This window comes from Mus caroli, unplaced genomic scaffold (genome assembly GCF_978045245.1).
Source record: "Mus caroli unplaced genomic scaffold, Mus_caroli_1 scaffold_12, whole genome shotgun sequence".
In the NCBI taxonomy this organism is placed as follows: Eukaryota; Metazoa; Chordata; class Mammalia; order Rodentia; family Muridae; genus Mus; species Mus caroli.
In genome coordinates, this window is record NW_028227267.1 from 63,095,725 (window position 1) to 63,122,732 (window position 27,008).

Sequence of the window (27,008 nt, forward strand, 5' to 3'; positions counted from 1 at the left end):
ACATTGCTCCTTAATCTAAATCATCCAGGGCCTTCCTCCCACGTTGTAGACGCTGATTAAAGTCCCCAACAAGCTCTGTGAGATCCTGGCTGACCTCCACAGCATGACCCAATCTCTGCCACGTACTCTATCTGCAAGCTATCTTTCAGTTGTTACATCAGGATAGTTCCTCTACCCCAGGCCTTGGCACATGTTATTATCTCTCATAGGTTCCCTGGAGGATTCTTGCCCAGCTTCCTTGAGGACATGAGGTTTTGTGGAACTATTGTCACCTATCTTCTGTATACATGCACACACACACACACACACACACACACACACACACAAAAGCACTAAAATTAGTTGTCCAAGGTTCAATAAAACTCATGCAGCAATAAGGAAAAAGAGCTCAGGTCTCTGGGCACCTAAAGCCAGAAGCTATTCCTCCATATGAAATATTAATTTCCTACACTCAGGATCAAAACTTGCAGATGCAACTAAGTTGTGATTGGCTTAACTTGGCTTCATACAAATCAGAGATACAGTCACGAGGCACAGCAGCTACCCTTGCCTAATCATTATAAATTATGTACATGTATTGAATGTCACACTGCACCCTGTAAGCCCACGTCATTACTAGATGGCAATTAAAATAAATATATTTTTTAACATGCTTCTAAGTTCTTTTGAGAGAACTCTTTTTGCACCACTCACTCACTGGGGTCTTCCCAGGCACAGGCATAAAGACCTGTCTATGCAATGAAAGGGATCCACAGCTACCTAGTATCTAGAACATGGTGTCAGCTGATAACGGCTTTAGCAAAAGGCTTCCCTAGAAACTCTGTCAAGACAATTCCAATTTTCCTCCCTCAACTGTGTTCCCTATTCCACCCCACTCCCCGACAACAACAAAAACATCACTTGTTAGCAGCGAGCACTTAGACTGTCTGTGGCTACAGCCGGCCTCACCCACAGAGACCTTGTAAGACCCTTGAGCTGCAGCTGCAGCCCTCATGCACGTCTGCCAGGAAGGACAACTCAAACATCTCCCCTGAGCACAGCTGGCTGCGACCCCCTGCAGATGTCTCCAGTGTCCTCCGTATTCTCTGCCCCCAGCTCGGTCTTACTCCTCTGACTCACCCTGTTCCTGACCACCCCTCGCTCCGAGCTCAGGCAGTGCCCCTCACTCAAATCCACGCCCTTGGCTCTTCACCTGGCACCACCTCCCCACCAAGCTCATGAACGCTCACCATCTTGGGTCTCACTATCATCTGCAAAGGCTTCTGAGCACAACACACACACACACACACACACACACACACACACACACACACACACACACACACACACAGTACAGTTGTGAGCTCCTCAGAGCAGGTACAGTGTTCAGATACAGAAGCAGCTCAAGGCATGCCCACTCCTTGGCACCCAAACCTCACCTTTCATTTTGCTGAAAATGTAAATGGGGTTCAGGTACACCCTCAGTATCGGTGAGCAGCATTCTCTGATAACCCTAAGACACCAAAATCTGTAAATACCCAAGTTCCTTGCATAAATTTTGGCATAGAGTGTGCATCCCACGAGATCCGTGTACTTTTGTAAGGAGGCTGAGAATTGACCCCAGGACCCCAGCATGCTACACCTGGGCTCCACTCCAGACCCTCTCCCTGTGCCTTGTACCCTCGCTATCTTGTTTGCTTGCAGTACCTGGTGCAGTGACACATAGCGCTCCACCTGAGTTGACCTGTTATTAATACTAACATTAAGGCAAATTTCAATTTTTGCATTTTGAAACTTTCCAGAAATGTTTTCCAAACTTTTTTTTAATTTGTGGTTTGGCTGAACCCAGAATTAACTAAATCCACAGATGCAGAATCTTTGGATCTGATGAGTCAACTATGCTCTCCTGGTAACAGGGTCAGCTTTCCCATGCAACCCAGAAGGCTGCTATGAAGCCTAGAGACCCTCATGCCCCACCCTGCTGGACAAGGAATGTTTCTCCCATCAGACCGCATGGAGCACAAAGGAAAACTGCCTTCTTCAAAGCCGGCTTTTCTAAAATAGAAATAATTTTAAGTTACTAGCACATCTACTCAATTACCCCCACCAGTCTCCCCTAAACCAACCAACTCAATCTGGTACATTTTCTCTATAACTTTTTTCTATTGTATTTTATTCTATTTCCTTGTTTATAGTCTCTTTCCCAAAAGCTTAAAGGTGGCTTTAAAAAGATACCCAAGCCAGTCCTGGCTGACACATCTGCATTCTCAGCATGCAGGTGTTGAAGATAGGAGGAGCTTGGCAAGTTTGAGGCCAGCCTGGGCTACAGAGTGCGTAAGTCAACCAGAAACACACAGTGACACCCTGCCTAAAAAAATACCAAGTGGACAACAATGAAACCTTCCAATATAAGAAGACCCCATCACACAGAAACAAGAGGAATGGATGACTAGGGGGAAGGGAAAAAGAATGGTGGCCCATAGAATGAAATCAAGAACAAGGCTGTATGTTACATGTTCATATATGTGAAGACATACATATATAAATGCATCATATGTACACATGTGCAGACCTGCATAGATGCTTTGTTAGTATCATATGCATGCATGCATGTTTGCTTGTATGTGTGCATGCCTCTGTAGATAACATTTTGAAAGCCTTGTGCATCAGCTAGACTTCAGTTCAGGGCCACACCCAGGAAGTTTGACATCAAGGAGCTCTCCTTCCTTAGGGACCAACAAGCCGCATCTTCTCTCAAAAGGACACTGAACGCAGCAATGCTCAGTCTGGGAATAATAATGTTCATCCCAGGGAGGATGAGGATTATTGTAAATATCTTAATATTGGATTGGATAAAATAATTTATACCTACACACTGAATGTCTTGATTGGCCCAGCTCAGAGAATAAAGTCTAAGCCCTTCCCCTAGACTGGTTCCCTTTTGCCCCATTTATCCTGTCAGCAGGAAACAGAGCTGCTTTGAGGTACTCTTCTTCTTGAAGACTTATTTTCAGTTTGTGTGTGTGGTGTTTTACCTTCCATGGAAGTCTGTGCACCACCTGTGTACCTAGTGCCCACAGAGGCCAGAAGAGAGCACAGGACCCCCAGAACTAGAATGACAGGCGGCTGTGAGTCAACCTGTGGGGGCTGAGAGCCAAACCTAGGTTCTCTAGAAGAGCAGCAAGTGCTTGCTAACCACTGAGCCATCTCTCCAACCCCAGAACACCCTTTAAGACCCTATGTTTTAAGATTTGGTGATAGAAGTTCCTGAGCATTAAACACATGCATATTCCTCATATTCCTCTCCCCCCCTCTCACTCCCCCAGTGCTGGACGTCAGACCGAGTGTGTCGTAGGCAAGACCTCTATGAACGATTGAACTACATGGTCGGGCCTCTCATTTTTATGAGAAAAAAAACGTTTCTTTCAACTGCATGCTTCTTTCCACGAGATCTGTCTGATATCTCTCTACCTAAGGAAGCTGAGATTCCTGGGTAGGGTGCTCTGTGTAGGATGCTTGCCCCTCAGGGCAGCTCAAGCAAGGATCGGGCTGTGGCTCAGCCTCCACTCCACAAGGCAGTAGGGACAGTGGCCAGGGATACCTTCAGACCAGTAACAGGACCCACAAAGGGACTCAGACAATGTGACGCCATGCTTCTCCATCCTCAAGGAACACGAGAAGCTCCTTGGGTGTACACACCCATCTGTGGCCTCACCCTTTCCTTGCCCCCATTCTGGAATCACGGGTCCAGGCAGTGACCTGGGGAAGGGAGTTTCTGATAAGCAGCCATTCTAAATCTGGCTGAGTGTAGACTGTTTTTCCATTTGCCTCTCCTTCCACTCCCACCCACTCAGGCCTTTGAGGGGCCTGTTCACCACACAATGGTAATGCCACCTTCAAAACACGACCAGGCTCCCGGGGCTACAAGGCTAGGCCCTCTATAGGCACAACCGAAGTTGGTATCTGATTAGGGAGCCCAGCACTTCTGAGAGACAAACATGTGTCCTCTAAGCTAGTGACACTTGCAAATGTGTCCCTGAAAGGCCTTCGGGAGCTTTCCCACCGTTCTCCTTCCATGGAAGGTCTCCAGGGAAGAGCTGTTCCTCAGAAACAGGGCAGAAGGTCAGGATCATTTCCGGAGGGACCGAGGGTCCTTACTGAGGATGCAATCCGGAAAACATCACTCACAGATCATCTGTACGATGACCTTCCTGGGCTAGCGGGCCCTGTGAGAAAGGAATAGCCACCCACCAAGCAGCCAGCAACAGCAAGAAGGTGAACATTAGAGTCAAAGCACCCCAAGACATGGGCCTGCTTCCTCCGGTGGCCTTCCTTGCTGTTGTTTTTTGGGGGGGTTCCTGGATTCATCTACTAAACAGGCACAAGGCTCCCCTCCACGCAGAGCTGAGGGTACATATGGGGCATGGGGAAAGTATCTGTGAAATGCCTTGCATACGCTGCCTTTTCTGCCCTCCTTAGAGCATTGCCACAGAGTCCATAGATGCCCAGAGCGTGCCCTGGAACCATCGGCTGAATCTGGACACACGCTTTCAATGAAAATCCCGGGCTTCCCAGAGAATGACTGACTACAAGTTGTCAGTTCTTAATTCTGAAAGGCCTAAACCCAAACTGCTCCAGAATCTGAAATATCTTGACACGTATGGAAAGTTCCACGCTGACCTCATATTGCAGGCATGTTAACGGATTGTACAGAATTGCTTTCAGGGGCCAGGGAAGGAGCTTCGTTGGTAGAAGGCTTTCTTAACATGCCTATGCCCCCGTACTCAAAAAACTAGGTCTGTAAACCCAGCATGTAGGAGGTAAAGGAAGCTGATGGATCAAAGCAAGTTGGAAGCCAGCCTGGGATACAGGATACATGAGACTGTGACACACAAAAAAATGCCCATGAACAGTATATAAAGTCAATAAGAAAGATTACATAGGAATTTCATGTTTAGACCGGGTCCTGGACCCCATCTTCAAGATAACTCATTATATATGTCCAAATACCTCACTCTGAAATTTGAAACCCTTCTGGTCCCAAGCACTTCAGATAAACGGTGCTGGACCTGTAGTATTGCCTGGAGTATTTCTATAAAAACCTCCAAAGGATCCTACTTCTTTTGGGGAGCCTAACTGAGATATAACACAAAACTCACCCAGTTAAGGGCACAACTCAATATTTTTAGGATATCCATGTTTCTGTACAAGCATCGTCACATCTAATTTTAAAACACCTCCCCATTAAGAAAAAAAGCAAAAGGAACGCTAGCAGTCCCTCCCCACCCCTTCCTGCTCATCAGCCCAAAGCAGCCACTAATCTAATCGCTGTCAGTTCACATAAAGCAGAAGTGTACACAGCGTGGTCTTCTGGGTCTCCTCTGCTGCTTCCAAGGGCAGCCACTGCAGCGTGAGCCAGCACTTTATTCCTCTTCAGGACCTGCAGTGGCTCTGCTACCCCATACTTATGCTCTTGGGACGTGAGCAAAATCTTAAAGACCCAAAGAAATACACAGCAACTTGAAAACCCTGAATAAAAAATCCCTTTGGAATTTGCAGTATCTCAAAGACTCAACAATTTTAACCTTTTCTTTAAAAAAAAAAATTGTTGTAGGCTCAAGTGCAGTTTTCATTTGTTTGTTATGTAGTGGTGTGTGTTCACGTGTGTATACTGGTGAGTGTGCATCCTTGTGTATTTGCATGTTGAGGTCAGAGGTTACCATCAGACGTCTTGCTCAATCACTCTATGCTGAGACAGGCTATTCCACCTGAACCCAGAACTCACCAGTTTGGCTAGTAGAGCCAGCCAGCTAGCTGTGGGGATTCGCTTTTCACCTCCCAGGTGCTGGAATTAAGGGTGGGCCGCCATGCTTATCGAACATTCACATGGATGCTAGGAACCCACACTCTGACATGACAAGTCATTTACCCACTGGACCCTCTCCCCACAAGCCTTCACATGCAGTTTTAAAAAATGGTACAGAAAGATGACTCACACCCTTCTCCCAACATCCAAGTCTGCACAATTCTCTGGCTTCCATTCCCACTTCTGATATGTCCTCAGGAGGCAGTCTGAACAACTCAACAGTGGGCCACAAGCTGGGTCTCCTCACCTCTTCCCCTCTCCCCTAACCTTCATCTGCCTTCAATCTCCCTCAGAGCCTGTCTTGGTCCTAGCACTTGCCAGACAACGGAGCCTGAGGGATGGCTCCAGTACCAGGCAAAATCCACCCCATCCCCCTATAAACACCTTAAATGGGAGACACCAGTGATAGTCTCCGTCTCACAAAGGAAGCTCCCTGTCACAAGATACATGGAGCTGCCCACCTCCGAAGTCCACCTACCCATGCCTTCTCATGGGTTGTGCCTGGTAGGAGGAAGTGACCCATTCCTTCCAAGCTGCAGGAAAATGACTCTAGGAGACCAACTAGAGATGGAAGTTGGGAGCAAGGGAGAAAAACGGTCAGCATTGCCAACTCAGTGATGTCCATGGCTCGAGCCCTTAGAAAGGCATCTCCAGCCTTTGCTCCTATCCCAGAAGAGCATACACGTTCACAGCACCTGATTTAAGAAACGCCCAATGTCCTCTCCAGCAGTCACCCACAGTGAGGAGGGGACAACGAACCTGTTGCAGTGTGACACCTCAGCTTGTATTTATTTCAAGCAATCCTATCAATTCGTGGGCATCCTCCTGTCTACGCATTTCACAAAGTGATGTCTTGGACCTTCCTTTGATTGATACTCAATGTAGGCATGCAAGGTGGGTATATGACCCTCCAGTCACAGCTGGGAGACACGCAGGCCTCCATTGCCTATCTGCTATAGTAATTTGAATGAGAAATGCTCTATAGAAGCCCAGGTATTTGTACACTTGGTCCTCAGGAGGTGTCACTGCTTGGGGAGGTTTGGAACTAGGAGGTATGGCCTAGCTGAGGGATGTGGATCACTTTGACAGTTCTCAGCCGCACCCCATTTCTATGCCCTCTCTGCTCCCTGCATGTGGGTGAGGATGTGATCTCTCCCCCTCTGCCTCCTGCCCCAGCAGCCTGCTGCCATGCATTTCCCCTGCTCCAACTATTATAGACTCTGTTTCTGAACTGTGAGTCAAAATAAAACTCTTCCTTCCATAAGTTACTTTGGTCGTGGGGGTTCATCATACAACTGAAGGGGAATCCACGCAAACTGGGAACGTGAAGCCACTTGCCTTCCTCCAGCCTCCAGCGACAAACATCTTCTGTGCTGCAGAGTGGTTGCCCCTTCCCATGCTCTTGTCTGCCCAGAATGACCCTCTCCAGGACAAACAGCTTAACTGGCTTTCTAGGGCTTGGGGGCTTGAGCTCATTCACTCACAAAGGTTGAACATGGTTTGGGCAGTATCTGAAAGTTTTATCAAACCATGAGCCATGTGGCAGTTTGAATGAGAATGCCCCTCCCCCCATAGGCTCATAGATTTGAATGTTTGGTCTGCAGTTGGTGGAACTGTTTGGGAAGAATTCAGAGGTGTGGCCTTGTTGGAGGAAGTGTGTCACCACAGGGGTGGGATTTAAGGTTGCAAAAGTCACCATCCCCAGTTAGTACTTGAGCTCCTCCCTTCCCCTCCCTCCCCTCTCTCACTGCCTCATGGTTGTGGATCAGCTGTAAGCTCTCAGGCACTGCTCCAGTGACTGTCTGCCTGCTCCCATGCCCCCCACCATGATGACAAATGACTGGCTTACTGACACTGTAATCAAGCCTTCAATTGAATGCTTTTTTTTATAAGACACCTTGGTCATGGTGTCTCTTTGCAGCAACAGAACTGTTACTAAGGCAAGCCACATAGCTAGGGAGATGGATCAATGGGCAGAGTGGACAACATGCTTACTGCACAAGTATGAGGACTGGAGTCCATATCCCAGCACCCATTAAAACATAAGCACACAACAAAACCCCAGTAAAGCAGCAGGCATGTCTCTGCGACTTGCTGACCAGCTTGTCCAGTTAAAACAGTGAGTTCCAGGTTCAGTGAGAGACCACTTCATAAACACACACACACACAACAAAAACCCTGAGCCCTGTCAATGGATCTGCAGAAGCCCAGATTAACCACAGAAGGTCTTCAAAGACTAAGATGTCATACACAAGACTGTTACCTCATGACAAAGAAGCCAACTGACATATAAGCGGGCTGGGTAGACTCAACCTGGAGAGATTTTGCAACTAAGATCAGGATGTCAAAAGTTTGCTAGGACCACCTACCACTTTCCTGACAAAGAATCCAGGTTCTGGGCAAGTTTTAAAAGTTACATAATCATGGCTGTCAAGATGTCTCAGTGGGTGGAAGTGCCCGCTCCACCCCCCCAAGCCTAATGACCTGAAGCACATGGTAGAGAGAAAAAAAGAGGCTCCTGAAGGTTATCCTCCAACCTCCACACTGTGGCACTCCCTCACCATGCATGCATACACCTCCAAACACTAGATAAATATATGTGTGTGATTATATATATATCTTTTTAAAGATAAATAACCAGATGGAACAGCTTTGGAGCTTAACTCAGGTCTGAACCCTAAATCTCTTTTTTTCCTTTTTCACTATAATAGAAGAAAAGATTACCCATAATCCTACCACCTTATTAATAACTATTTGTCATAATCTGTCATGCAGATACATATATCTGCATGTAATGAGGGGTCAAAACAGGCCATGCTCCTTGTTTCCTGTGTGGAGCTTCACTTTATCTTAAGAGCAGGTTGGGCTACCATCTTCTTGGTCCATCCTCTGATGAAAGACGCCCTTGGGGGTGTCCATCAATTTCACCTTGTCCCTGAGAAACAGCCTGCAGCTTTTCCCACATCCCTCCAATGATGCATAATGTTCTTAGGAACACACTCATGTTCCTAACTGGTCCACTACTTCGAGGTCCTTCCTAGAGAGGATGCTGAAGTTGGCATGGCATGAACAGATAGACTGAAGCGCTCAGTCCAGATGATCAAAATGGCTTCACTCTGCCCCCAGCAACTCATAGAAACGTGACTCCAGATAATTCTGGTGTTCAGTTAACATGTTTGCTACTTAAAGAGGCAAACACAACACCCCCTTCACCCTTCACAGCTGCCTTTGTTCTAGAAAACTGGCCACTTTCCAAGACCCATCTAGGAGGACAGAGGGACCCATGGAGGGTCTTGTAGACCATGTTGTACAAACAGAATCCCTGTGCCAAGAAGCCTGGACCAGTGGCCACTTTTGCCGTCTTAATTCTAACTCTTGCTCAGCCCTCCTTCAGCTGTGGGCCTGCATCAAGGCCAATTTCCCAGCTAACATTAGGCGTGCACAAAGGAGGCCACAGGGTAGGGCAGCCCAGGCCCTTCGTCCCAGCACTGAGAGAAGCTGTGTCCCCTCTCTACTCTATGTTCATGTCACAGCAAGGACAATTCATAGAAAACACCATGCCTGCAGCAGGAGGACACAACCGTGGCCTGCGGGAGAAAGCAAGGAGAGTCAAGGGTGACCAAAATACCCTAGCCAAACCCATTCACTTGCCATGCTGCAGGCTCCGGGCTGCGTAGGGTTTCTCTAAGAAATGTTGAAGTCACTGGCTGAGGGAGGGGTGAGGTTCCTGTTTCCTGTCATTTGACAAGCACTCTGGATCGGACTCTGAACAAAAGCCACATTGACAGCAGCTCCCATCCCCTCACCAGAGCGAGAAACACACTCTGCCTCCAAAGGGTGTGTCAAGCCTGGAATTCCTCTAGCTTTGGAGAAGTGACTGCCCAGCCCTGCCAGCACCCTGCTCTCAGAGACACTGCAAGCCCTCAAACTCACCAGCTCTCACATCCTCAGACCACAGGGGTTCACTCATCTGAAAAGATGGAAGGAAATAGTTGCTCATTCAAATGTCTGGGGACCAGTGCTATAACTGTGCACTCTGAGCTTGCAGGAAACAGGGACAATGACAAGTCACGGGTCTGGCCTTGGATCCTGGCACGACCCTTGATGAGGTCCAGAAAGCTGAGCAAGTTATTTAACTCCTCAGTGCCTCAACTTCCCCATCTGCAAAAGAGGCACAGCAAGAGCATCTATGTGGGAAACTGAAACCACATTGCCTGGGATTGCAGCCCAGTACCAATTCTCTCACTGGTTGTAGAACCTCAAGGTCCTTGACCCTCTCTGGACCTCAGTCTTATCTGTAAAATAGACATTATTCTAATCACTGCACACAGGGCTGTTGTGAAATAGCAGTTAACACGGGAGAACAGGAAGCTGTTTCGTGTGATTCCCAACCAGTGGTGTGGTCTCTAAAGCGTAAAGCTCCTCTTGGGGAGACCAGGCACACACACCCCATCAGCAGGGGAAGGGATGGGAATGAGGGTGGCCTCAAGCAGGGAGTTTCAGAGGAAGAACAGGGTGTGGGGAGGAACTGGATAAAGGCTGTGCCTCGGGAAGGCCAAGGCCACAGCACCACAAGAAAGGCTTGGAACTCTGAATCATGCCCTCAGAGGAACAGGCTTCTGCAGAAACAGACACAAACCCAAGGAACTAGACAAGGCTGTCCTATTTATGGGGCAAGTGGGTAAGTCAGAAAGATCCTCTGAGGGATGTCAGGAAAGGAGACTTCTCACTTCCTGCGGAAATTCCCTGCACTGCCCGCCACCACACATACCTACTCACTCAGGGATGCCAGGATACAAAACAAAACAAAACAAAACAAAACAAAACAAAACAAAACAAAACACACCCCTATATGAAAAGTGTTAGGATCAGGTAAACTCACTTCCCAATGTTAAGAGGACTCAGATGTGGGGAAAGCTGCCAATCAGGGCAGATAACAAACTGGCCTCATTAGCAGGGCTCTCTGTCATCCCAATAAAAACCAAAGCAACCTGATCCCAGAGCTTCCTAGAGGTCTCCCTGAACATCAGCCCCATCCACAGCAGGTTGACAGTGTTGGAGCAAAGCTTACTTTCAAACTCCCTAGGGACACAGGAAGCCTGGGCTGGCTGGATGCCTGGGTCTTTCCCATGTGTATATGTGCACACAGGGTGTGTGTGTGTGTGTGTGTGTGTGTGTGTGTGTGTGCGCGCGCGCGCGCTCTCACGTGCCCATGAGTGAATGTATATGCATGTATATGGAAGTTCTGTGGACCGAGGACAGCCTCAAGATTTTCCTCATGAGGCTAGGTCCACCCTCCCTGGTCAGATTGAGCTGTGAACACCAACAACACTGAGCATGGTGACACGGGGTGGGCCACTGCCTGGGCTGGCCAGATGAGGTGGCTGGAGAAATATGTCATTCATGACACTTCCTCTGTTTGTCTCAGTTTTCAGTTGCCCTGGACTACAGAACCACAGAGTTGGTGCTGGCTTGCCAGAAATAAGAGATTATGGGACAGGATGGAACATCATAGGAGAAAGAAGAAGGAAGGAAAGAAAGGAGAGAGAGACAGAGAGAGAGAGAGAGATAATGAAAGCAAGAAATTAAGAAAGAAGAAAGAAAGAGAGGGGGAGGGAGGGAGGGAGGGAGGGAGGGAGGGAGGGAGAGAGAAAGGAAGAAAGAAAGAAAGAAAGAAGAAAGAAAGAAAGAAAGAAAGAAAGAAAGAAAGAAAGAAAGGAAGGAAGAAGAAAGGAAGAAGGAAGAATGGAGGGAGGGGAGGAAGAAAGGAGGGAGTTAAGGGAGGAAGGAAGAAAGGAAGGAAGAAGGGAGAGAGGGAAGGAAAAAAGGAGGAAAGGAAGGAAGGGAGGGAGGGAGGGAGGAGGAAGGGAGGGAGGAAGGAAGGAAGGAACAAACGAATGAACGAACGAACGAAGGAAGGAAGGAAGGAAAGCCAGCCATATGCTATAAGGCTTCTATGTACAAAGAATGAGATTACCTCAGTTTCCATTGTAAAGGGTCCTTATCCAAGAAGACAGTCCAAGGCTAGACTTGAGGTTTTAGACTTCCCCTTAGCAGAGACTAACGGGAACACACACATTTACTTATGCAAAGCTGGGTCAGGATACTCCCAGAAACCCAAAGGCCACAGACAATAACAGGAAAGAACAATGTGCCAGTCAAGGAGAAGGGTCATGTGTACATGTCCCTGGACGTCCACACAGAAACACTACAGCCTGATGACAGTGACTCGTCTGTGAAAATATGGATTGAAACAAACTGTACTGTGCTCACACCTATATGTGAGGACATAGTTTACGGATAATGCATGGTTACCGTAAAGAAAGAAGCACTTAGTTCAAATACGAACCACAGAGTATACAGGAGCCGATCCGTACATCCCACCCTCACACAAAAGCTGCTGTACGGCTGGCTCCCTGTACCGTCAGGAATAGATCGGTTTTCTGGGCTTGGAGCTAAACTAAGAAACAAAAACAAAAAAGGCTGGCCTCCCCTGTTTGTTCCAACATTGCACAATGCCTCTTACATCCCCTCCAAACGAAGTCCAGCAGGGAAGGAAGACTCGGTGAGGTCATCTGTTGACTGGGCTCAATTTAAAGCCAAAAGGGTGGGGGTGGGGGAGGGGCGGGGTGTTTTCTTCCTAGGAACCTGGACTGAATTCAAAAGTCCAGCACAAACCATATCACAGCCTCACTGGAGCCTGACACAGCCACTGCACTGGCCAGTGTCTCCCTTTTCCACTGGGGATGACGGTTCAATGGGCGTGTTTTGTCCCCAGTTGGTTAGAAAGACTGAATAGGAAGGAGCCAATCTGGACAGCGTCTGATAACGAACACTGTTGGATCCTGATAAGGGGCCTCTGCTTAGCCTCCAGGGGACACCCACCAGCACCCCATCACACGTAAATAAAGTATGCGCTCACAATAACACAGGCTCACAATATGCTCTCCGGGTTTTCAGAAACAACAGCGAAACCAGACCCGAAGCACAGCTCCTAACGCAAAAGCACCTGAAAACTGAAAAAAAACGAGGGGAACCATACACACAATTTATCCAACCAGCCGAAGAAAAGATCATTCTTCTCCCCCATCCATACACATAAATATAATTTAAATACAGTGCTAAAATAGTTTAGTAGATAAATTGTTCATCACAAAAGTTCTTTCGTTAAAATAAAGGGGGAGGGGACCCAGTAGACACAATGCTGTTTGCCTATAGTCCTAGAATTCAGAAGGTGAGGCAGAAGCTCTCTTGAGCCTATGAGTTTTAAGACCATTCTAGGCAACAAATAACAAATAAATAAAATAAAAATGACCTAATTAGGGCTGGTAAGGTGACTCAGCAGGTCAAGAAAGTGGCTGCCAAGCCTAATGGCTATTCAGTCCCCAGGGCCACATGGTAGAAAGAGCACCAACTCCTTCCACTTTTCCTCTGAAAATTAAATTTTTAATAAATTTAAATTAGTAAAGTAAAATTGAGGGTAAAGAGAGTTTGGGTTTGTACTTAACTGGTAAATATGCTTAAGAGGTGCAAGGTCTTGGGTTCAAAGCCCATGACCCAAAAGAAAAAGCAACATCCAACTGGCCACACAGACCAGACTGTCTCCCATAGAGACACAGTGAAGACATCCAGCAGAGTAGCAGTTTTCCACAGAAGTCTGCAATGACTCCACACTACCTTTTCCTAGAGAGGAAGTTACAGGCGTTCCTTAACCAATCACTTCGTTCATTGTGGTTGACTTCATACATCCAGTAACAGTGCTATACTATTTTTTTTTTTTTTTTTTTTTTTTTTGGTTTTTCAAGACAGGGTTTCTCTGTGTAGCCCTGGCTGTCCTCAAACTCACTCTGTAGAAAAAACTGGCCTCAGAAATCTGCCTGCCTCCGCCTCCCACGTGCTGGGATTAAAGGCGTGCACTACCACCGCCCGGCAGTGCTATACTATTTTAACTATGACCGTTTTGTAGTTTGTTTTAGTATCTACCCAGTTGTGATCTCCTGTCTCTCTTTATCATGACCTTTTGGAATATTCTCATCTCTTACCATCTTTTTTTAATCTCCCACCTGACCTTCAGACACACACACACATGCAGCCTGTATTATTGTGAGCACATACTTTATTTACGTGTGATGGGGTGCTGGTGGGTGTCCCCTGGAGGCTAAGCAGAGGTCCCTTATCAGGATCCAACAGTGTTCGTTATCAGACGCTGTCCAGATTGGCTCCTTTTAAGATTTGTGTGTGTGTGTGTGTGTGTGTGTGTGTGTGTGTGTGTGTATGTGTGTGTGTGTGTGTGTGTGTGTGTGTGTACACCTGTCTGGAGCAGGTAGAGTGCCTGCACATGAGCACTGGTACACACAGGGGTGTTGGATGTACTGGAGTTGCATGCAGATAAGAGCCACCAAACATAGGTGCTGACAACTGAACCCCCACAAGTGCAATCTACGTCCTTAACTGCTCAGCCATCTCCCCAGAACCACCTTTTGATATTTAGAGTCTATAGAAAGTAATTGCAGAGCCGGGCCTTTAATCCCAGCACTCGGGAGGCAGAGGCAGGCGGATTTCTGAGTTCGAGGCCAGCCTGGTCTACAAAGTGAGTTCCAGGACAGCCAGGGCTACACAGAGAAACCCTGTCTCAAAAAAAACAAAACAAAAAAAAAAAGAAAAAGAAAAGAAAAAAAAAAAGAAAAAAGAAAGAAAGTAATTGCGGAACAATCTTTCTTTACAGCATGCAGTTTTTCTATGAATGATGCATTTCTTTTCCCTTACTAGACTTTTCTCTTAGGCAGCATATGTAGTATTGTGTTCCTAACATCATTAATTTTATGTCGCTACTGTAAAAAGGATACTTAAGTTATATATTTCCCATTGGTCATTTATGGCTTATTATAGACGCTTTTAGCCCTAGTACATATTTTCAAACTGGTCACTTCAATAAACTTCTCTTTCTGGCAACTATTTTCTTCCATCAGTCCCTTTGAATATTTAAGGACTGTGTTGAGAAAGTACCTCAAGAACTGTATTTTCTTTGTCTGTGCAGGCAACATTCCCGGGGGCGACCCAGCTAATAATCCACCTGTTTTCTCTGTACCACCTTGAACTTATCACATCAGGGTGAGCAAAACAGGTTCAAAACCCAAGTTGTCAACTGAGCAGGTACATGCCGGTAATCCTAGCACTGAAGGTGAGGGTCGGGGCACACAGCACAGTGCAGGTGAACCCTAAAAAAACGATACAATGAAGGAAGAAAGCCACGGGCAAAAGCACCGAGATTATGATTCTACTTACATGAAGTGCCCAACATAAGCACATCTGTACAGACAGAAAATGCATTCGCGGTTTTCACATGTGGGATGACACAGGTGACCTCAGCCCTGGCTGAAGGCCAAGCCCCCTTTCTTCAGCGCACCACCCAAGAAACAAACGTATCAAAGACCATCTACATCTGGCATCCAGCTCACTACATCCTCAAGGAACAGAAGGACCAGGCGTCACAGCCGGGACTTATATGTACTTTCTCCTATGATCTAAGATAGCTGACTCTCTCCCTAAGCTGGAAGCTGTGTCCCACAGGAGAGATGTCCCACCAGAGTGGTGAAGAAGGTGGCACTCAGGCTGCCCTGCCTGGGGAAGCACGGAGCTCAGCAAAGCAAAAGGTCTTCAAAGGAAAGCAGAAAAGCTGATTCTATAGATGGTGGGAGTGGGAGCACGGCTATGGTTTGAATGAATATCTCAAAGCTCACTGAGTTCCCCAAAGTGAATGTGTTTAAATTTCCATCCTAGATTCTTATGTCGACGATGTGTCAGGAGCAGGGACTTCAGGAAGTGGTTAGACTAGAGGTTATAAGGATGGGCCCCCATCAGTTAGTGATCTTGTAAGAAGAGGAAGAGAGGACAAGGCTGACCACACCATGTAGCACCTCCCTCCCATGGCTTTGCCCTAGCCCCACTACCCTCTCCAAATGCCCTCACCATGTTCCTGGATTTCCTAGACTCTCGCCAGCGAGCCCCAAACCCTCTGTTCTTTATAAAGGACCTAGTCTGTGCTATTTAGTTAGAGCCATAGAAAGTGGCGGAACACAAGTGGTCTCTGGTAGCCACACGGCTGAATGCTCTTAACCAGAGAGAAAAATCAGGTGACAATGAGAATGTGTCTCTGGAACAAACAGGACACTGTCCACTTCAGGACAGTGGGGAGCACTTTGAGCTTGAGGAAGGGATGGTAAAACAATTCTCAACCACGCAGAAGTCAGATCACAAAACAAACTCAGCCTCCAAATCTCCCAGAGTCAGACATTCCTATAAACCAGTTGAGCTGTCAGAAGGGCAGCTGATGGACTGCCTCCCTCCACCTCTGTAACCCACCCCAGCCTCGTGCCCAGTTCTGTCTAACCTACCACACCCTGAATGCTCTCCTAAATGCCAGGAGGCATGAAAGGCCTCCAACAGACAAGGAAAGCCAGGGGGAAATGGAGGGCTTCTTGCTGGAGCTAATAAGCAGCAGTCTATCCCAGAACTAAGGTCTCCTGATTTTCTCTAAGAAGATGCGTCCTTGAGAGATGGAGGCCTCAAATTCTTTCCACTGCACCTCATGTTTCCTTAGTGAATCCCTGGGATAGCTACACAAAGGAAAAAACAATGCTATGAGCAACAGCCCAAGCCAAGACGGTGGTGGGTTCCTCCCTGTCCTCGGACTCCCACCCCCAACCCACCCCCATGAGCAAAACACCGTGTCCGAGGGTTGTTTGCTTCACCATCAGGTATAGGGAGGGCTGAGCTGATAAACCTCACAGAGACTTGGAAAAGAGGAGCCCCAGACAAGGTCAAGGAGTCTCTAAGGGCAGTTGGCTCCACCTGACATTGAACAGGGGCTGGGGCCTCTCCCAAGTGGGATTCAGTTAGGCTGGTGAATTCATGGCGTAAGTCACTACTGGGGACTGCTGTCCAAACAGCACTCAGGAATGCAGGAGAAATCTAGGTCATGGAGGCAGGGCTACTGTGGAGAGACCAAAGGCAGTCAGTAGACCACCGTGGTGGCAAGCCTCTCCACGGGTGTAGCCTCCCTCTTAGTGGGAGATGTCCAATAACTGATCATTTTCGCCCTCTATATTACAGAAAAGGGAAAGGCACTTTGAAGTGATGGTTGGAAATGCAGGATAAAGCCTGAATACTAGAATATTTCCTGCTGCTGGCAAGACAGGGGACTGGACAGAAGCCTGATGCTGCCAGCCAACTCAAAGTAAGTAAGGGATATGCCCAGGGTTTCTGTGGCGTTCACGCACGTTCTAATTGTTAAAAAGCAAGCAAACAAATGAAAAAAGCAAACCCTTTTAGCTGAAAAAACAGCTTAGTTGATTAAGTGCTTGCCATACAAATCTGAAGAGCTGAGATCAATCCCCAGAGTAAATGCAGAAAATTTGGATGTGGTGGTGGTCAATGACAATCCCAGCACTGCAGATGTGGAGCTCTGTGGACCTCTAGGGCTGGCAGCCTCGCTTCCTTGCTGCATGACCTCTCTGACTCCTATCTGCACACTGTCGGAGCTTGGATCGGAACCTTAGCTAGGCTCACAGTAATGAAGCAAGTCCGTAGTCATCTCTGGGCTTCCCCCCAATCCTTCAGTCCTAGCTGGGTAGTCAGCTCTTGACCTTCAAGGTCAAAGGGAGGACAGGACAGGAAATGAGGGCCCAGGGTTTGCAGATTCTCAGAGCACTTAATTAATAATCTCTACTTGCAAATAAACTTTCTTCCCGGGTAGAAGCCTGCCCTTGCCTCCTGCTGGATGTCTATGGAGAAGGCCAGAAAGCATCTGTGAGGTCATTGGCAGAACTCGTCAGAGGACAAGGGAACAAAACAGGAGAACACCTTAATAGTCCACACATGCCTTCCTTTGCTTGGGTCAGTCTGGCCTGCACCATTGCCCCGATGTTACATTAATAGGAGGTTGAAGTGCATCCATCAGACAGAACCTTAAATGTTTGTCCTTAGAGATGTTCCACGGAGTTGCACGAAATGACCCAACACACAACCAAGACTCCTTACTTAAGCTGTGACTTCCTATCAGGTTCCCAGTTCAAACCCTGAAGAGAAACTTTCTTTCCCTCCCAGGTTTAACAGTGGCTGTATTCAGCCTGGCTTTTATCTGTTATGATTTGTATTGATAATGAATTAAGGTGGGGCTGGTGAGATGGCTTAGTGGGTAAGAGCACCCGACTGCTCTTCCAAAGGTCTGGAGTTCAAATCCCAGCAACCACATGGTGGCTCACAACCATCTGTAACAAGATCTGACTCCCTCTTCTGGAGTGTCTGAAGATAGCTACAGTGTACTTACATATAATAAATAAATAAATCTTTAAAAAAAAAAAAAAAGATAATGAATTAAGGTGCAGAATAAATAATGACATTAACAACTACCAGCTAAAGGAGAACAGGAGAGGGGTCTGCCATATGCACCTTCCGGAACCAGCCACTCATGGCACCATGGGAGCCATGATGTCATGCTCTGGTTTGATGCTATGAGACAGGAAGACACAGCCCACAGTGTCCACCCAGAGGAGACAGAGCTCTGCTTTCTGTCAGGCCCTTCTCAAGCCCACTTCCCTGAGTTGTAGGCACTATATGACTAAATGGTTCCTTAGCCAAAATACCCACTGGAAAGGATCTGTCACTAAGGTTGGCAGAAGAAAGACTCGGGACTGTATCCTAGGATCCTCACCAAGTTACAGGACAGGAGGGTGGAGCAGAGGATGCTGGTACCAGCTCATGGCAGAATGGACACTAAGATACAGACCAGGTAACAGGCCCACCATGAAAACCACAGGGCTCAGAGTGCACAGCAGCTCAGAAGAGGCGCAGCACTGGCCTCCTTGGAGTTCCAAAGACAACTGAGATCCAGTGAGAAAAGTGTCCTGGGGCGCCAAATTTACATCTACAACGCCAAGAGGAACTGCTTTACATAGGCTTCGACACAAAACAGACTTTGAACTCTTCCTGGTCTTATCAAATACTGTGTCTCAGCACACATTCAGGCAGTAGGTGACTGCATCCTCCATTCAGAAGAGACAGACAGATGATTGATGGGAGAGACAGGTTCGATGAATGACAGACAAGACACATGGATGGGTAATTCAATAGATTATAAATAGGTACAGACACATTTCATACTACAGTAAATTACAGAGACGCCAATAAACACAGTAGATGGATGAATATGTGACAGATTAATTAAAAGAAGAGATGAATAGATGACAGACAGACAGACAGGAGATAGATGAATGGGTCACAGACTGAGCTATGACCTGAAGAAGAATAGTGTCTCCCCCCCCCCAAATTTCTTACGTTGAAATCCCACCCCTAGGAGGATAGCATTAGGAGGTGGGGCTTTAGGAAGTGATCATAGAAGTGCTAACTCTACCATAACTACCCCCCAACAATTTCCACCATGTGAGGGCACAGTGTCTATAACTCATAAAACAGGCCCTCACAAGACACCACATTTTCTCATGTCTTGATGCTGTACTCCCCAGCATCCACAACTCTGAGAAGTAGATTTCTGTGGTTTGTAAACTGCCCCATATGATATTTTGTCATAATAGCCCAGGGTAGTAGGTAAGTAGGTGTGTGTGTGTGTGTGTGTGTGTGAGAGAGAGAGAGAGAGAGAGAGAGAGAGAGAGAGATATTTCCCAATAGATTCAACAGATGACAGATACATACATACATATATACAAAGATACTTAGGATAGATAGATAGATAGATAGATAGATAGATAGATAGATAGATAGATAGATAGATAAAGATAAGTGGCAGATATATTATAGACAATTTATAGATTACAGAAAAAAGATAGATGATAAATATAGGCAGGCAATAGGTAGACATGGATTGCTAAGAATACATAGCTAAGAGACACTGGGTAGACTAACAGATGAAGATGGATAAACTACATGAGAGTCACACACACCAGAAATATCACAGCAACCATTTGTAAATAGCATGTTTTTAAAAATGCACAACTCTCACTTATTCTGTACATAAGCGTAAGAGAGAGCAGCCTAGCCATGCTCACAGATGTAAAATGGCTACCTAGAAAGACATTAGGATGGTGGCTTCTAAACATGGAGTAAGTACCACATGGGAAAACCAGCTCAAAGCTGGTTCTTGGTGCTCTCCTGATCCTGCCTGTCACATGAAGCTCATCCTCTGAAGTGGCCCAGGGAGTTCCTTCTAGCCACAAGCGCGGAGCTAGGACAGATCTCAATGGTTGCCCGGAGTACCCTGATTCTATGTCATTACCAAGATCATTTGATTCCTTGCACACAAGCTCCCCACAAGCAAGGACTCCAGTTCTGACCTATCATTAGAGGGAGACTAGGTCATAAACACGACTCAGTCAATCTAAGACAGTAGGCTTCTGGCAGAAACGCAGCACAACGGGTGGCCCACGGAGCTGGAGATGGCAGCCACCAAGCCAGCCTAGGTACTTCTGCCATGTGCTCCTCTTATCCCAGCAACTACCCACTCACTTTCCCATTCACTCCCTATCCTAACCAGTACTGGGGAAGGAGCCAAGTGAAACCTTTTAGACACCAAGGACAGCAAACTGAATCCAGAGGCTCCTTTCCAGCTGCTTCCCAAGATTCTTGAGGCACTAGCTATGCAAGCCACACCCCCAACCAGGCCATAGCAGTGAAGCCCCTCCTCTTGCAAAGAGAAGAGGGCAGAGCAGGAAATAGAGCCCAGGGGGAACCTCTGGCTTCTAGAGACCTGTGTGAACTTATATTCAGTCAGTCCACTTCACCAGAAGATTCTGTGCCTGCAGTGTGTTAAAAAAAAATTAAAAAAAAAAAAAAAACAACCACTCCCCAGGGGGTTTGAATGTGCAGTCAGACTCTTTAATTTTGTCCAGAGATCACTGCAAAATTCTCTTTGCTGGAGAGGCCTGGGCCACCACGACCCCACTTCAGGCAGCATCCGCTCTATCATTAGGGGAACGTTCAGTCACATTGTAAAAGGGCTGCCTCCCAAATGGGTTAGCCAGAAAGAACCCTAATCTCTACTCCCCAGAATCCCCCTTTATCATTAACCACGACGGTGCGGCTGACTAATGGCAAAGAATCTGGATGAATGGCTTCACCCAACCACGGCAGCAAATCTGACTGAGACAGAGCCCTCAAAGCCCAAAGAAATAAGGGAAGAAGTGGGAAAAGCAAAAACAAAACAAAACAAAAAAAACAAAAAAACAAAAAACTGGCTGCTCAAAGAGGTAAAGAACCGTAAGGGAGTGACTTAGGACAGAGCTATCAACCAGGAGGGAAAAACAACACATCTCCTGGCCCACCATGCCCCAAGGCACTCAGTTTTGCTTTTTAAGTATTGTGTACCACTTATTCTGTGTGTGTGTGTGTGTGTGTGTGTGTGTGTATGTGTGTGTGTATCCTGCATGAGCAGGTCTCTCTCTCTCTCTCTCTCTCTTCTCTCTCTCTCTCTCTCTCTCTCTCTCTCTCTCTCTCTCTCTCTCCCTCCCTCCCTTCCTCCCTCCCTCCCTCCCTCCCTTCCTCCTTTCCTCCCTCCCTCCCTCCCTTCTAAAATCCTCAGGCCACTTCATTTGCTCTCCGCTTTGCGCTGATGGCTGAGTAGTTTCTTTGTCCTGCCTCCATGCTTGCTTGCTGGCTGCCAGGCCTCACCGCTATAATGAACGCTTATTTCTCTGGGCCCATAAAACAAAATAAGCCGTTCCTCCTGTACGTTACACTGGTCATGGTATTTTATTATAGTGACTGAAAAGTCACCAATACAGGAGCCAGAGGAAGTGTTGTTCTCCTGCTGTTGTTGTTCTGGCGTTCACTCTTACTAATGGGATGGATGGAAAGTTCCCAACAGTCTGAAAACTCTAGGGAAACTGGGGAGCTCTGGAAGCAAAACTGAGACTCTCCCAGATCTGTGTGCAAGCCCCAGGAACAGAGCAGAGACTGAGATCCAGGAGGAGGGAGATGTTTCAGGAGATGGAGACCATCCGTTCCTAAGCCAGATTGATCCTTAAGGCTATGTCTGCCAGCTCAAAAAGAGGATACAAGAGAGACACCCGGGGCTCCTTCAAGAGAGAATCCATTGCAGACATGATTTCTGGACCATTGGGAAGAACTCTGTCCTCTTCCAGGACACGTCTCCCTATTGTCCTCAGCAACAGATAGCAAGTGATTGGCCCAGCCATGGACAAAACCTTCCAATCCAGCTAGTCAATGACACCTGAGCAAGTCTAGAAAAGACCTTCATGTCCTTAGGTGAATCGTGTGACTTAATCCATGTGAGGCTTGGGAGAGATAAGAAGCTGGGGGGGTGGGGTGCAGCGTACACCCACTCGGACAGTCCATCGGATAGCGTGGCTTTCTAAATCAGACCACAGGCAGATTCTGTGGTGACAACTTTGGTCCTGAACTTGAAAACTTCAGTGTGATGTGGTTGGGTGTTCTCTAAACACTTTCTAACCAGAGTCAAATGAGCCCTACAAAGGGAATAATCAAAGTATCTATTACAGAAACATCCAGCTTACACTGGGTATTCACACGTAGGCCTGCCACTGGCGGGGAGCAAACCCGAATGCCACATGGATGAACAAATGACAAGCAACGGATGTACCACAGTGGCACTCCTGAGCCACGTCCTCTCAAGTTTCCTCCATCCACCAAGAGGCCTAGGACAAGCCCAAAGGGTCCAGCAGGGTCTCTAGGGTCATGTGACTTCTCCTACAGCTACAGTCCTCAGAGAGCAAGCTCTCTTTGCTATGCAGACCATCGTGAGCACTTACCCAAGAACAGCTCAGGGTAAAGAGCCTGCCTAGTCCACAACCACAGGCTTACACGCCTGAGCTCTGGGCTCTCCCCAACTGCTGGCAGAGCTAAGCATGGCACTGGTATTGGTGGTGGGGTGTGTGTGTGGCTAGAGCAGCCTCTGTCATCATAGTGAGCACAAGACACACAGGTGTCTTTGAAACACACCTGGCTCAGTCACACAGCATCACTCAAATCAAGTCTCCTTTGAGTTTTCTTTTATTTATTCAGCCAGCTAGCCAGCCAGCTATCATCCTTCCCTCTTAGCACTGACACTGGTTGGGTGAAAAACTTGAAAACAAAACAAAAGGTTTCAACAGACACACTACAAGAAACTAAGTGTCACAAAGGATGAGATAAAAGCCCATCTTTTGCCAGGATTCAAAGAAGTTATGAACTGCAGACAGAGGGCACCAATGCTGAACCTCAGAGGGAGTAAGGATTCTCATAGGCAGACGAGAGGGCAATCAAGAAGTCAATGGGAGCCGGGCAGTGGTGGCGCATGCCTTTAATCCCAGCACTTGGGATGCAGAGGCAGGTGGATTTCTGAGTTCCAGGCCAGCCTGGTCTACAGAGGGAGATCCAGGACAGCCAGGGCTATACAGAGAAACCCTGTCTCGAAAAACCAAAAAAAAAAAAAAAAAAAAAAAAGTCAATGGGAGTGGAGGCTGGGGACCACTGAAGGATTCAGAGAAAAGAGACAGCAAGAACAAAGCCTGGAGAGAACGATTCCAGCCACAGAGGGCTGGGGCCAAACTACAGGAACAGAAAGCAAATGTGGAAATAGAGCAACATGCACTAGAACTCCTGAAGATCCAAGGAGACTCTGGGAACCAAGCCAGCGTAACCATGAGGCAATGCTCTGGAATTGGGCACTGGAGACACAGCAGAGGAGTCACCGGGGTGCACTGTGCCCAGGTTCCACACCTCCAAGAAAAGCCTTGAACTTAGGTCAGCACAGTAACTTCTGTCCTTGGAGATTTGTCCTGAGAAGCCAGCACAGGCTTCAGAGAGCTCAACTGTGCTCTGTATTCACACAGTAAATCTGATAAGTCAACTAATTCCGGGTCCATTTTTTTTTCCTTTTATTTCATCTTACTGAACAAGTGTGGACTTTTCTTGTCATCAAGCCCTGTGCTGGTTTTTTTGTTGCAAACTTGACAACACAGAGTCCCCTGGGGAGACAGAGCCTCAACTAGAGAATTGTCTCCATCAGATTGGCCTTCGGCCAATGATCAACATGAGAGGGCCCTGCCCACTGTGGGCAGCACCATCCCTAAGCAGACAGGCCTGGGCTGTATAAGAAAGTCAGTTAAGCGCGAGGCAGAAGGAGCAGTAAGCAGTATCCCTCCAGAGTTTCTGCTTGAGTTGCTGTCCTGACTTCTCTCGAAGATGGACTGTGACCTGGAAGCGTACGTTGACTTAAACCCTTTCCTCCACAAGATGCTTTTGGTCATCATGTTTATCACAGCCACAGGAAAGCAAACTAGGACACACCCTGAAATAACACAGCAGGACAACAATTTCCTCCAGCATTTATATTGCTATCAGCCGTTAGGAATAATTTAGAGGTTATTCCACGTCTCCAGGAAGTTGTGTGTAGGAGACATGTAAATACTATGCCATTCTTACATAAGAGACTTGCGTGCTCTCAAATTTTAGTATCCTTGTGGGGGTTGTAGAACCAATCCCCATTTTTCTAAAGCAGCATTCCAGTCACCCCCACAAGCAGCCACCTCCAGCCACCAACCACCACGACTGTGGGGCCAGTCTGGATGCCACCAGCGGGTTATGTCTGGTGTCTCTGCCCACCCATCCCTGGACAGAAAGGGCAAAGGGCACCCTACCACCCTCCTCTGGGTCCCTCACAAAGGTCCCATTGTGTAAGGCCCAACAGGAGCTTGGCTTTATGGTAATGACATGTTCTGCTAGTAATCCAGTGATGTGTCACCTTCTTTACACGGGAACATTCGGCTGCATTTTCTTCAGCAAGTAGAGCCTTGCCAGATGGAAACAGAGCCTCCAGGGACAGAAAAACCGAAGCCAGCAAGGAGAGAGGTGAAGATTCACACACACACACACACCCCCGCCCCCTGTGCAGCTGACAGGGATTAGAGGAGGTGAGAGGAGGAGAGGGGCAGTCTTTGTACCAGTTCACCCAGCTGCCGTTTCTACAACAGCCAGAGGCTCATCAAGTGTGCAACTCAAAACACCCAAAGCCTTCCCTCCTGGCTCAATGTGTATCCAGGAAGCGAGGGGGCTCTTTAAAGAAGTGTGCCCTGAGTTCCTTGAAGCTATGCCCCTGCCCTGCAGAGCAAGCTTTGGCCACACACTTAAGCCAAGAAGAATGTATGTGCACCCAGCAAGCGGAATACAGGAGGAAAAAAAAATCCCAATTTCTCACCTGCATCATTACAGCTCCTCTCCAGGGGAAAGGCAGTGGGCTGCTGAGTATCCAGTCCTCATCAGCAACCATGATGAAGTTTCGCATGAGTCGCTGGCATTTTTTCACAAACTACAAAATTTGACAGAGGCTGGGTGTGACAGCTCGGAGCACACCATGTCACCTGATTACCCTCTGTCTTTCCCTCTCCACCTTTCATAAGGTATGGTTCTACCCGGGTTTTACAACCTGTGATTCAAACTCAGGACCTCGAATATTCAAGTTCTACTGCTGAGAGATAGGCTTGGCCCTTGTTCCATGAGGTTGTTCGTTCATCGAGCCCCCTTTGCTATTGAGCCAAAAGGACTGCATCTTAAACCCAAATTGGCGCTATCACATGCCATCCCAAAAGACAGAGCCAGCTGTTGTGCCTCTCCCCGTAGTGACCATCGTAAGGGACCATCGTAAGGGACGGTGCCTCCACCCAGGGAAGGAAGAAGAAGCCCACAGGTACTGAGTGAGGGAGTGAGAAGGCCAAAGGGACGTCAGGGTAGCAAGAAGGGATATGGCCTGCAGCAGGGGAGGGTTGGGAAGACACAAGTTCCAACAGACTGGAGCTGAAGCTCAGAACAAGTGCAAGGAGTGAAGGAGCAATGGCAGAGACAGGAGGAAGTGATAGACAATGCATGCCAGGCTCTCCTCTGGCTTCCCAATGAGTCTGAGAGGAAACAAGCCCTTCTGCACCTGCAGAGCAAAGTACAGGTGGCTACAGGAAAATAGACACATAATTATGTTTATATATATTTATATATAGCGTATATATAAATAAGTATATTTATATAAATATATTTGCATATATGTATATATGTGTGTGTATATGTATATATGTATATGTATGTGTATATATATATATATATATATATATATATTGCATTGTTAGTGTGGGAATGGGAAGAAAGTATTAGCTATGTAAATACTTACTGTACAGATGAGATCTAATGCCCAGCAAGTTCATGCTGAGAAGAGACCAGATCCCTAGACTCCTGATTCCTAGTGAAGGGTACTTTCCTGTCACAGAGGCATGGCAATGCTTAGTGTAACCGACCATTCCCTGGGAAAATGTTGTCTGTGGAATGCTAATCCACAGAGGCCACAGCACAGGCCTCCTTGGTGTCCACCTCGACTCAAGGCTGGTTACCACCCTGATTTGGCCTTTCTAGCTGATATTAGAGTGGTCTGGATTTCTTTTGGTTCACTCAGAAAAAAATGGGGAGGGATCAGAAAGTGACCACTCAGCCAGTGGGATGCCAAGAAGCCAAAGAGACCAGCAAGCCAAGATGGGGGTGTCCATGAAGGGCTCTCCCAAGAACATCACTCCCAAGGCAGAGCAGCAAGAACCACCCCTGGAGGATCTGTCTGGGAACAGAGGGCTGTCCCCAACACTTCAGACTGAAAACCAGGATGGTAGGAACAACAGAGAGTTGGGTCTAATTTAAAATGCAGGAGCCACAGGACATTACGCCTCTGGTTTCAGGAAAATGATGAGACCCCCAAAGCCACAGTCATCACTGAAAAAACACCCAGGAAGACAGGCCTCAAAAAGCACAAACTGAGGCTCTTTCAGTGTTGGTCCCAACCCGCTAAACTTTCCCTCCATGACACAGAGAACTGACTTCTGTCTTTGGACAACGTTCCTTTCTAACAAAGGACTCTGCTAGGCCACTGTGCAGCTCCTTCACCTCCCCCAGCCCACCAGTCAAAAGGCTTGCTGGACTCAAACCACTCACAAGCGAGCTCTGAACACAGCTGCCGTGTCTGGCGAATACAATTTAGACTTGGTTGAATCCAGAACACAAAACCCTGAGAGGGATGCCGTAAAAGCGCACCACTGTGGGTGCCTACAGCTTTCCTGTCTCGCAGACAAAGCGTATCAGTGGGTCTTGTTCCCAGCACAGT

At 47.4% G+C, this 27,008-nt stretch overlaps 1 protein-coding gene across 2 annotated transcripts in view; it reads right to left on the reverse strand.

Annotated features, from left to right (window-relative positions):
- Positions 1-27,008, reverse strand: part of Dpysl2 (dihydropyrimidinase like 2) — a 103,926-nt gene that overhangs the window by 31,352 nt on the left and 45,566 nt on the right. The window lies entirely within an intron of this gene.